The sequence below is a fragment of the Schistocerca americana genome, unplaced genomic scaffold, assembly GCF_021461395.2.
Source record: "Schistocerca americana isolate TAMUIC-IGC-003095 unplaced genomic scaffold, iqSchAmer2.1 HiC_scaffold_184, whole genome shotgun sequence".
Taxonomy (NCBI): Eukaryota; Metazoa; Arthropoda; class Insecta; order Orthoptera; family Acrididae; genus Schistocerca; species Schistocerca americana.
This window is the reverse complement of record NW_025725889.1, coordinates 280,001-290,000: the sequence shown is the minus strand read 5'-3', so window position 1 is coordinate 290,000 and position 10,000 is coordinate 280,001.

The following is a 10,000-nucleotide window of genomic DNA, read 5'->3' as shown; positions in this document are numbered from 1 at the left end:
CCTCTCACAGCACACAAACAATGGCAGGAATGAAAGACACAGGTCTGCCACAAGCATGGAATGAGAGCGCCGCCTGTCATGAGCCAAAGGTGCATCCTGACGTGGCAAATCAGATGATGCCGCAGGCATCCACTTACTATAATCACAATCAACAAACCGGCCGCCCCGCCCCGCCCCCCATTAAACCTTTCCTTACAACAATGTGTACCTTAACCTAACCTATATCGTACCGTAACCTAACCTATATCGTACCGTAACCTAACCTATGTCGTACCGTAACCTAACCTATGTCGTACCGTAACCTAACCTATGTCGTACCGTAACCTAACCTATGTCGTACCGTAACCTAACCTATGTCGTACCGTAACCTAACCTATGTCGTACCGTAACCTAACCTATGTCGTACCTTAACCTAACCTATGTCGTACCTTAACCTAACCTATGTCGTACCTTAACCTAACCTATGTCGTACCTTAACCTAACCTATGTCGTACCTTAACCTAACCTATGTCGTACCTTAACCTAACCTATGTCGTACCTTAACCTAACCTATGTCGTACCTTAACCTAACCTATGTCGTACCTTAACCTAACCTATGTCGTACCTTAACCTAACCTATGTCGTACCTTAACCTAACCTATGTCGTACCTTAACCTAACCTATGTCGTACCTTAACCTAACCTATGTCGTACCTTAACCTAACCTATGTCGTACCTTAACCTAACCTATGTCGTACCTTAACCTAACCTATGTCGTACCTTAACCTAACCTATGTCGTACCTTAACCTAACCTATGTCGTACCTTAACCTAACCTATGTCGTACCTTAACCTAACCTATGTCGTACCTTAACCTAACCTATGTCGTACCTTAACCTAACCTATGTCGTACCTTAACCTAACCTATGTCGTACCTTAACCTAACCTATGTCGTACCTTAACCTAACCTATGTCGTACCTTAACCTAACCTATGTCGTACCTTAACCTAACCTATGTCGTACCTTAACCTAACCTATGTCGTACCTTAACCTAACCTATGTCGTACCTTAACCTAACCTGTATTGCGCCTTAACCTAACCTGTATTGCGCCTTAACCTAACCTGTATTGCGCCTTAACGTAACCTGTATTGCGCCTTAACGTAACCTGTATTGCGCCTTAACGTAACCTGTATTGCGCCTTAACGTAACCTGTATTGCGCCTTAACGTAACCTGTATTGCGCCTTAACGTAACCTGTATTGCGCCTTAACGTAACCTGTATTGCGCCTTAACGTAACCTGTATTGCGCCTTAACGTAACCTGTATTGCGCCTTAACGTAACCTGTATTGCGCCTTAACGTAACCTGTATTGCGCCTTAACGTAACCTGTATTGCGCCTTAACGTAACCTGTATTGCGCCTTAACGTAACCTGTATTGCGCCTTAACGTAACCTGTATTGCGCCTTAACGTAACCTGTATTGCGCCTTAACGTAACCTGCATTGCGCCTTAACGTAACCTGCATTGCGCCTTAACGTAACCTGTATTGCGCCTTAACGTAACCTGTATTGCGCCTTAACGTAACCTGTATTGCGCCTTAACGTAACCTGTATTGCGCCTTAACGTAACCTGTATTGCGCCTTAACGTAACCGATATTGCGCCTTAACGTAACCTATATTGCGCCGTAACGTAACCTATATTGCGCCGTAACGTAACCCACATTGCCCCTTAACGTAACCCACATTGCCCCTTAACGTAACCCACATTGCCCCTTAACGTAACCCAACACACGTTGGGCCTTAACCCAACACACGTTGGGCCTTAACCCAACACACGTTGGGCCTTAACCCAACACACGTTGGGCCTTAACCCAACACACGTTGGGCCTTAACCCAACACACGTTGGGCCTTAACCCAACACACGTTGGGCCTTAACCCAACACACGTTGGGCCTTAACCCAACACACGTTGGGCCTTAACCCAACACACGTTGGGCCTTAACCCAACACACGTTGGGCCTTAACCCAACACACGTTGGGCCTTAACCCAACACACGTTGGGCCTTAACCTGCTCTGTAATTGTCATACGACGCGTTAAATTAGTGTAGTGTTGCCTAACTGCAACCCCCGCAATATAGTTTGCTACTCGCACTGCCCGGTCCCCAGTGTATCGCTTCATGTTAAACACCTTGCAGCTATACACTGTAATGTGGATGGCAGCAGGACGTACATGCTCAATGCCCTTTGCAGTTGTTCATTGGCATTTGCAGTTGTTCATTGGCATTCGCATGTGCGAAGCACTTAGCCTACGCTGTGGTACGGCCTGTGTCAACTGTCCGCTGATGTTGTACGTCCAAATCACACACTGTACTGCACATTGGTCCTCATGTACTGAATGATACATCGTGGTACATGTGACCGTACAACGACTGCGCCAACAACGGCGAACCATGCGGTCCAAATGTTGTGCACTCAGCTACGTGTCGTCTCCCTATAAGAGCTGGATTGCAGTGTGGTATGCCCTGGATGGCGATCAGCATGAGCCGTCTGTTGATGTAGTGGCGCGTGTTGTCAGACGTAGTCGTCTCTTCTCACACACCGTGATAGCATGGTGCACTGCGTTCCACATCTGCGACATGCGACAGAGGCCGGTTGACAGTCGTTCGCGCAATGGACATCGCATACGTACGGGGGCCACCTTCCACGTGTTCGCGAAGCGTGCACATGTTGTTGCGTGTATGTGGGCAGACATAGTGTGTCGTGACACCTGACACAGGCATGCAACAATCGTTGAATTTGCAAATGGCGATGGACGCCTACGTTTGCTGGTGACGTTATGCAAATGAACAACTGGTAAACCGTTGTGGTGCGGTTGTTCTCGCTAGAGGTGAATCAGTGATGGCGACGATCGGTTGAGCTACCAACCGGTTGTTCCAGCGATACCCACCATGCCCACGAACGTGAATGGCATCTGGGTGTGAAGCGATACGCGGCGGTGGCTGGGTGGGACCGTCCCCGGCCGGTGAGGGGGGGCCTCCCGGCGTGCTGGCCGCGCGGTGCGTGGGCGCACGCGCTACAGCCGGCTGGTGGGGGCGGCCAGTGGCAGGCGCGCCGGCCGACGGAGGCGGCAGGCGGCGCAGCTGCGCGCCGGCGCACCCTGCACGCGGCGCCGTGCGGCCAAAGTAGGTCCTCGCGGGCCCGGTGCGAAGCGCGGTGGACATCTGCAGTGTGCTGGTCCGATTGAGGACTGTGTGCGCTGAGGATGCGCCGCCGCCCGGCGCTCGGCGCCGCGACGCCGTCTGCTGCTCGGTCGCCTCTGCGGTTCTCGCAGGTGGTTTGTATCGCAGCTGTGCGGACGTGTTGGCGCGTGCGCTGTGCTGGGAGAGTTCGCTTCGGCACCCAAGTGGGGCTTTTGTCCTTCTGTGGCGCTGGCGTTGGAGCTGCCGGTCACCGTAGGTGGCGCGTGTTGTCTCCCGCCGGCAATGCCACGACAGCACGCTCCCGGGCCTCTGTCGGCAGCGGCAAGCTCAGTTGGGAGCACGGGTGGTCGCACCTAAAGCGTCTACTCGCCAAACTCCGGGCGATTGCGCCTCTCTCGAACCCGACCAAGTACTTAGGACGGCGCTGCGCGCCGCCGGGACCTGAGAGGGTTTCGAGGTGTATTGTGCAGGGGAGCTCAGCCTCCTCCTGTTTGCAGAATAATTGAGCGGACGCTTGCGTGTTCGCGCGGGCCCCCGGGACACACTCCCGGGCGGCCGGCTGCTCAGCTCTAGTTGACGCAGCTCCCTGGTTGATCCTGCCAGTAGTCATATGCTTGTCTCAAAGATTAAGCCATGCATGTCTCAGTACAAGCCGCATTAAGGTGAAACCGCGAATGGCTCATTAAATCAGTTATGGTTCCTTAGATCGTACCCACGTTACTTGGATAACCTTCTTTCACTCGTCAACATCATGGCAGATCAAGAGACGAGTGACTCGAGTGCGCTTTCGAGGGCGAGTATGTCCGCTGTCCCTACCTCACAGGAGGAAGTGGGACACGAAGATGAAAACATTTATGAAAGACACTGTCGCATCAGTCAAATTCTTGACTCAAGTGTCAAAAACGGAAAGATTAGTCAGGCCGCGGTCCTGGCAATAAAGAATGAGCTTGCTGCCTGGGCCATAGCACATGCAAAGCTAGAAGGGCGGCTTGAAGAATTGGAGAAAGAGAATACCAGACTTCGACAACAACCGACTAAGACATGGGCTGGAGTGGTGGCGCAAACCGCCACGAAGGCCCAAACAACCAAGGAAACGATTGCCAAGGTTTCGAAGAAACCAGACACGGCAGTCTTCCTAAGACCACTACCTGGACAGACCATCAAAAAAGTACAAGAAATTTTCACAACAACCATTGACCCGGCAAAAGATAAAATCAAAGTGAACAAAGTGAAAGCTACTAAGAATGTGGTAATCGTGGATCTTGCCACAGAAGAAGATAGAGACAAGATACTAAATAATAGTAAACTAAAGAAGGCAGTCAAATGTGAACCACTAAAAAAGAGAAATCCATTAGTTATCCTCTATGATGTACCTGTAGCCTTGACCGAAAGTGACATGTATGAAACCCTTTATAACCAGAATTTTGATGACTGTGAGTGGGAAACGTTCAAAAATGAATTCAAGCTGCGTTTTAAAACCGGACCTCGGGAACGAGATGTTGTCCATCACGTCGCCGAGGTTTCTGGTAAGATGTGGCGCAAATTAACCGCTATGGGCAAAGTATATATAGGGTTTCACGCAATTAATGTCAGAGACTACTTAGTAGTCCCCCGATGCCACAATTGTGGCGATCTGGACCATGTCCATAAGCACTGCGAAAGAAAGCCGGCCTGCTCCAGGTGTGGGGCAGAAGACCACACAAGAAAGAATTGCAACAAAAATGTAACCTGCATTCCTTGCACAAAAAGAGGAAGAAAACCGTGCAACACCACCGGAAGGAACTGCCCAACGTACAGGATGTTGGAACAAAGACTAATTTCGCGAATTGACTATGGCTGAGGCCATAACTGAACTCAGGAAGCCTAAAAGGAAATCCCCAAGCAAGAGGTTGAGGGACGCTCTGAGAGCAAGCAAATTCAAACAATTTCTACAAAAAGTCATGCAACCAAGATCCATGGTAATAATAATGAAAGATGTATGTGTACAAACAGATCCGTGCGAAGAAGAAGCTCCCTCTCCTCCTTGCTGGGGACCTGGGTCGAACCAAGAACCTTCTCGGCCACGAAGGCATCCTGTACCTGGGAGTTCACTTCCACTTAGTAAAGAATCAGAAAACACCGCACAAGTCCAGTTTGATGAAGTGACTAGCACAAACTCATCCCCTGTATCACCAACTCAGAGAGGAATGGGAATAGACCCCCAACGAATATACCCCAACCTGGAGCATGCACTGCAACTCTCCAGATTGGAGGAGCCGGCAATCCTCACCACGGCACTAAGACATGTGGTACGTGTCGGCCATGAACATGGCAGAGATGTCACCTTCCCAGTAATGGAGGCTGTGGATAGAATCCAGCTCAAGACAATGAATCTCCCCACCGACTTCGGAGCCCTGCGAGATCTAGTTAAAAAGGTATTTGAAAGACGTAATGAGAATTTCAACATAGAAGAATTATATCACCAAGCAGTAATAACCAATGGTAGAGTAGCTCACGACTGGTCCAAAAACTGGCCAGAATCACATATTCATACCTACTTCCCACGTGAACCAAATAAACGTGGGTCAGATAAACGCACACAACAGTAAACTGGTCTTGCAGGAACTTCGGAGGGTGGTGGAAGAGAAGAGTCTAGACGTACTCTGTCTACAGGAACCGTACTCTCAAGCGGGACGAATCCCATACATGGCTGCCAATTGGCAAATGATATACACTGGAGTAGAACCAAAAGCAGCAATAATAATAACAAACAAATCATTCAGAACCACGGTCCTCGCGCAGTTTTCGAGCGAACACTGCAATGTCGTGGAACTCCAAACATCGAAAGGAGTGATCTACATCTCAAACATTTACTTCCAATATGGGAGAGAAATAGATGAGTTTTTGGAGATACTCACACAGGTTACCACGGCACTGCGGGGACGCAGGATGATAGTGACGGCAGACATAAATGCAAAGTCCCCCCTGTGGTTCAGTGGCACTCACGATGATCGAGGACTAAAGGCCGAAGAGACGATAATGGCATTGCAACTGGTGGTTGCAAACCAACAAGGAAACCCCCCCACCTATACAGGCGGCGGGGGAGATGGCACAAATATAGATGTGACGTTGGTAACATCAAATCTCATCACAAAAGTCAACAACTGGAAAGTGTGGGACAGAGCAACCACCAGTGACCATAACTTAATTTCTTTCAACATTGGGGAAAGGGAGTGCCACAGGGACATGGGGTGGGAGCTGCAGTTCAACTATAACAAAGCCAACTGGGACCGTCTCGCGGAGGAGTGCGACATCCCGACATTGCTGGAGGGTGATGAAAACGTAGATGAATACGCCGAAGAGCTGGTACAGGCTATCACCAGGGCGGTGCGAGCCGCGGTACCAACCAGGAGGAGAGCCGTCGCGGCCACCCCCACACCATGGTCGGCTGAATTAGAACAGATGCGCCAGGCTGTAAGGAGGGCGAGGAGGTATTACCAGCGGAGTGTCGTCTGGAGAGAGAAACAAAGATGGCTACAGATCTACAGAGAGAGCAAGGATCAATTCCAACAGGAGCTCAGGGCTGTCAGACTCAGAAGTTGGGAGAGTTACGTAAAAAGCCAATTGGCTACGGACCCTTGGGGAGTCCCATACAAGTTAGTAAGAGAGAAAATAAGATCACCTATGGTGCTCTCCACTGTCAGGGACGGGGACCGGATGACGGGCACGTGGCAGGAAACTGCCGAGGCCCTCCTCCGGGTCCTGTTGCCTGACGACGTGGAAGATAATGAGACGGATGAACAGAAAGAAATAAGAAGAGAAGACCAAAGGGACTACAACAATAACATAAGAACTTACCCCTTCTCTGAAGAGGAAGTCGCTGCCCAAATAAAGGCCCTTAAAAAGGGTAAAGCTCCTGGCCCAGACGGCATTACTGCGGAGGTGGTGCAATTCCTTGCCCCCCAGCTCGTAGCTCCTCTCACTAAGTTGTACAACGAGTGCTTACAACTCGGGAAATTCCCAGCAATTTGGAAAAAAGCAAATGTAATAATAATTAAAAAGAGTCCAGACAAAGATCCTACAGAAATCAAGTCTTATAGACCTATCTGCCTGCTAGATGTACTGGGCAAACTTTTTGAGAGGTTACTAGCACACAGACTGACAGCACACCGCATGCTGTGTGGGATGAGCGACAGACAATTCGGTTTTCGGTCTGGGTGTTCTGCGTCTGACGCAATCGCCCTGGCTGCCGAGGTCTGTGGCTCTGCCCCGCACAAGTATGTTGTCGGCATCATGGTAGACATCAGTGGCGCCTTCGACAACCTGTGGTGGCCCTCACTCTTTTCCCGCCTGCGGGAAAGGAACTGTCCAGGGCTACTATACGGCTGTCTGAGGAGCTATTGTGTAGACAGGGAGGTCTCGCTATCGGCCCCTAGCGGCATAGTCAGGAAGATTGTGACCAAAGGATGTCCTCAGGGCTCTGTCCTTGGACCTCTCTTTTGGGACATAAATATGGAGCCTCTACTTGAGGATCTAAAGAATTGTGACGATGTGCTAGAGGTCATAGCATACGCGGACGACCTCCTCTTGCTGGTCGGCGGCCGTAGCCGTGAGGATTTAGAACCAAAAGTGGAGAGAGCTATAACTGTGCTTACATCGTGGTGCCAAAGAAGTAAAATGACTATTGCGCCCAATAAATCAACATACTTGCTTCTCAAAGGCCAATTGGTCAGAAATCCCACAGTTAGAATCAACGGCATGCCAGTTCTTCGGCGCCGTGAGGCCCGATATCTGGGTGTAATCATCGATGAGAGGTGGAACTTTGCAACACATATTGACACCGTATCCCAAAAGTCACTGGTCTTACTAAATAACCTCATTGGAATAGGTCACAAGCGATTCCACCTGCCACCAAATCTAATAAAACTATATCACAATAGTATTCTGACCTCTATAGTAGGATACGGATCAGGAGTCTGGGCACACAGACTCACGAGGGTCATGCCTGCCATGGCCGTAAGAAGAGTGCAGCGGAACATGCTTCTACGTTCAGCAGGGGCTTACAGAACTACACCAGGAGGAGCGTTATTAGTACTAATGGGGATTTGCCCATTAGACATAAAAATCAGGGAGCAAGCCGCCTGGTACTGGGTGAAGAAGGAAAACAGGGATAAAATCAGGGAAATACTTGGGGTCTATGCGGGGGACAGATATGCTATCAAAAAGAGGGGAGTTGAACTTTGGCAGAATCAATGGAGTAGTGAGGAAACGGGACGCAGAACTTATGAACTGCTACCAGACATCGAGGAAAGGCTAAAACTTACATTTTTCACACCCACAAGAGGAATGCTGCACTTTCTTACTGGACATGGACCATACCCGACATATCTATGTCGGTTTGGGAAACAGGCTACACCAGCGTGCGACTGTGGTGCTGTGCAAGGTACCCCAGAACATGTGGTGTATGAGTGCCACCTCTTCGATGATGTGGCCCATGATCTACGACAACAGCTACCAAATAGGGACACGTACCACATATTAAGAAGCGAAAGCACTTTCAACATCTTAAATACTCTCACTGATGTGATATCAAAGAAAGTAATTAAGAACTTTCTTAGGGACAACCACCAGTGAAGGACTAACATTTCCACCGAATTAGACTCGTACACCCTTCCTGTACCGCCAAGTGGGGACCTGGCCAGCCGTCATACGGCTGGAATCCGCCTTACCATGGACTAGGAGGGAGGGGGGTACAAAACACCGGATTTGACCGCACACCAATTGTGACATGTAGTTAGGTTAGATTAGAGTAGAAGATAGAATAATACTAGAGTAGACTGCAGCGACACCAACTTACGGCCAGCCCAGTGCCAGGGGCACGCCCGCTGGGATTAGCTCAGTGGGCCGTGGCCAACACCAGTAGGTTTATAGTAGCACTGGCACACCTGTAACGCTGCAGGTAGAATGTAGACTAAATTAAGAAGCTTAGTATCCCATAGCGGTTAGACTAGAATAAAACAATAGAAGTACCTGTAGTGTAGAAAAAGCTGCATTAATTGTATCATTTGTAAGACCCACTAATGTAGTTAGGGAGTGGGTTATATGAATAATGTAATATGATGTTATGAATAAAGATTTTTTTTTTTTTTTTTTTTTTAAAAAAAAAAAAAAAAAACAGAGTCCCGACCAGAGATGGAAGGGACGCTTTTATTAGATCAAAACCAATCGGTCGGCTCGTCCGGTCCGTTTGCCTTGGTGACTCTGAATAACTTTGGGCTGATCGCACGGTCCTCGTACCGGCGACGCATCTTTCAAATGTCTGCCTTATCAACTGTCGATGGTAGGTTCTGCGCCTACCATGGTTGTAACGGGTAACGGGGAATCAGGGTTCGATTCCGGAGAGGGAGCCTGAGAAACGGCTACCACATCCAAGGAAGGCAGCAGGCGCGCAAATTACCCACTCCCGGCACGGGGAGGTAGTGACGAAAAATAACGATATGGGACTCATCCGAGGCCCCGTAATCGGAATGAGTACACTTTAAATCCTTTAACGAGTATCTATTGGAGGGCAAGTCTGGTGCCAGCAGCCGCGGTAATTCCAGCTCCAATAGCGTATATTAAAGTTGTTGCGGTTAAAAAGCTCGTAGTTGGATTTGTGTCCCACGCTGTTGGTTCACCGCCCGTCGGTGTTTAACTGGCATGTATCGTGGGACGTCCTGCCGGTGGGGCGAGCCGAAGGCGTGCGACGCGCCTCGTGCGTGCTCGTGCGTCCCGAGGCGGACCCCGTTGCAATCCTACCAGGGTGCTCTTGAGTGAGTGTCTCGGTGGGCCGGCACGTTTACTT